Raw genomic sequence first — 3,069 nt, forward strand, 5'->3', positions numbered from 1 at the left:
GACAATACCAGATGAAGAATGTGCTATCTCCACAGTATATGGAAAATGCAGTTGTATTTGTGTATATAGCCTGTACTGTTGTTAAGTTCAGCCTTTTTTCAACTAGGGTGGCTTCTGGTTTCTTCATAGGTGCCTATGCAAAATGCACAAAAATTGTATACAAGCCAGCGGGTGGAAATTTGACAAAGGGGGCAACACCCCAAAATCCCATCGTCACCACACATGACATCATCACGGCCAGTTTGTGGGCCTGCAACACTTCACTGCTACCCACAGTGGTTCTTATCCATTTGATATACACACATTCAGTCTGCTGCTTTTGCTGGCTCTTCCTGGTATTCCCCTGGTCAACTTGGGAACCTGGTTCCAAGCACCTTACATCATATCCACACATACACATTTTTATTTTTATCAATATGTTTTATTAAATGCTACACTTAGGAAGTGATGCTTTTTTCAGTGGGTGGCTCAAGCTTGCCTTTTAGTTAAGAAAGCCACAGGTTTTCATTGTGCACTATCACAACCTTCTATTCGCTGGCGTCCTAACAACCATTAGCATCATCGGTTGATTAGGAGGATGTCAGACTCCTGAGCGGCATCCTTGTTTGCCCCTCTCTGTCAGCACTGGGGTAACATTAGAATGAGAAAGAGAAACTGAGCGAGCAGAGAAACTAGTCAGTATCGGTGAGTGGGCGGGGTCTATGCACCAATGCATGTGGGGTAACACTCATCCATGACCAGGCGGACAATGCAGCCATGTGAAACATCAGACATTAAGGCAGTTCTTCGACTTAGAGTAGAGCCTTCAAATTGTATTATACTTGTATGTTGCATAAGGATGGACGTACTGAGCCTGCGCCGACTCCACCATACCTCTGTTACCTCAATCCCAGTAGCAGAATGGGGTTCCAGCGAGCACCTAGTGTAGACCCATGCGTGCTTAACTCACTTTCCGTACAATGTGCCCAGGCCATAGATTGCCGTAATGCTAATTTGCTCCCAGTTACCATGGGAGATGGACTGCTAGGGAGGGAGCCATAACATCCAACCCCCCCCTTCTCTATACATAAGGACCTGTCACCTTTAGCAGGTACCAAGCCTAATGACTGGTTGTGTAGCTTGTTCCTTCACTTGGTTACCCATAGCAACTATACTTCTCTGGTTACCCATAGCAACTACACTTCTTTGGAATATACCGGAATCAACATACACCACTTTGAATAACTTCAGACCAGGCTTAGAACAGTTAATATACAGTAACTTTACTGGAGAAAGGCATCATGGCAATACTACAAGAATAACGTCCTGTTCCTAAATCTATCTAAAAAACATAGTGGTCCAGGCAAACCTCGTGAAGTGAGAGTCCATTTGGCTGTATTTATTACTTGGATGCTGTTCGTGACTCCCAGTATTTTCAGCACATCCTTGTGCTCACAGGTTGGTCTCTATACCCTCAGTACTACGTACTCCACTCTGGCTCTCACCTCATTCTTAGCTGTCCCCCTCTTTATCTAACAGGTGGGCCCCCCAAAAGCACAGGAACTGAGCCAAACAGGTTTAATCCCTCCCCCAGCCTAGGCAGGCTTCTGGACTAACTATATACATTTCAACTTGCCTAGAAGTGTGCAAAGGTGTTTTTGCTTTGGAAGAATAAATCACCTCTAATGCTGGGTGTCCTACGTGTGTGTATGTTTCTGGTTTATGTAAAACTTTTACAGTAGTTTCAGAACATAAGAGAGATTGAACTACCCAATAGGTGCCATCATCCAAAAATTGAGAAACAGAAGCAATTTTGTGAAAATTCATACGTCTGGAAAACCAGATCGCATTGAATTGTCACAGAAACAAATGACTGGACTTTCTAAGGCACATCATAGAATGAATCAGAATGACTCATGTATTGTAAAATATATCCTTTTTATTTGTTGCAAAAAATTAAAAATTGAGAACAAAAAGTACACATAGAGCTTGTCCTCTTCAAGAGGTAACCATTAACATGGATTATTAAAATCGCATAGCCCAAGACAATTTTTATCCAGATAGGCCCTTGGGTGACTGGAAAAATTGTGTGGGCTATGATGCATTCATAATGCGTTCACAACAATAGTTAAACAACTATAAATTCATATCTGATCTTTGGGTCTTTTTGCAACAAATAAAAAGGATATATTTTACAATACATTCATTGTATTCATTCTGATTCATTCTATGATGTGCCTTAGAAAGTCCAGTCATTTGTTTCTGTGACAATTCAATGCGATCTGGTTTTCCAGACGTATGAATTTTCACAAAATTGCTTCTATTACAGTAGTTTATTTTTTCTACATTTCAAAATGGGGTGCCTCGGGATTGTGCAGAATTATAACAAGTGCCTTGACTGAGAAACACTGTTTTAGTTAAAGTGGTTGTTAAGCCACTATAGTATATTCATGCCACCCTCTCTGTTAACCACTTTAGCTTCGGAGGATTTGGCTTCTCAAAGACCAGGGCCTATTTTGCGATTCGGCACTGCGTGACTTTAACGGACAATTGTGCGGTCGTACGATTGTACCCAAATTAAATTGACGTCCTTTTTTCCCACAAACAGAGCTTTCTTTTGGTGGTATTTGATCACCTGTGCAATTTTTACTTTTTGCGCTATAAACAAAAAAAGAGCGACAATTTTGAAAAAATAACAATATTTTTCACATTTTTTTATATGAAATTCTCAAAAAAAAAATTTAAAAATCTAAATTTTTTAACATTTTAGGCCAATTTGTTTTCTGCTACATATTTTTGGTAAAAAAAATTGCAATAAGTGTATTTTGATTGGTTTGCGCAAAAGTTATCGCGTCTACTAACTACGGGAAAGATTTATGTCATTTTTAATGTTTTTGTTTTTTTTACTAGAGGCTCGTGGGCGAGTGACGTACCGGTATGTCACTTTGCCCAGGAGGGGCTAACCGCTGCAGTATATAGTCGTGCGGCGGTCGGCAAGTGGTTAAATAATTCCAGTGTCTGTGCTATATAAAAAAAGAGGTTGATTTCTATTTATAGCAGAGCATCTCTCGGTGCTCACGTGACTCCCAG

The sequence above is a fragment of the Pelophylax lessonae genome (genome assembly GCF_965119305.1).
Source record: "Pelophylax lessonae genome assembly, chromosome: 2".
Lineage (NCBI taxonomy): Eukaryota > Metazoa > Chordata > Amphibia > Anura > Ranidae > Pelophylax > Pelophylax lessonae.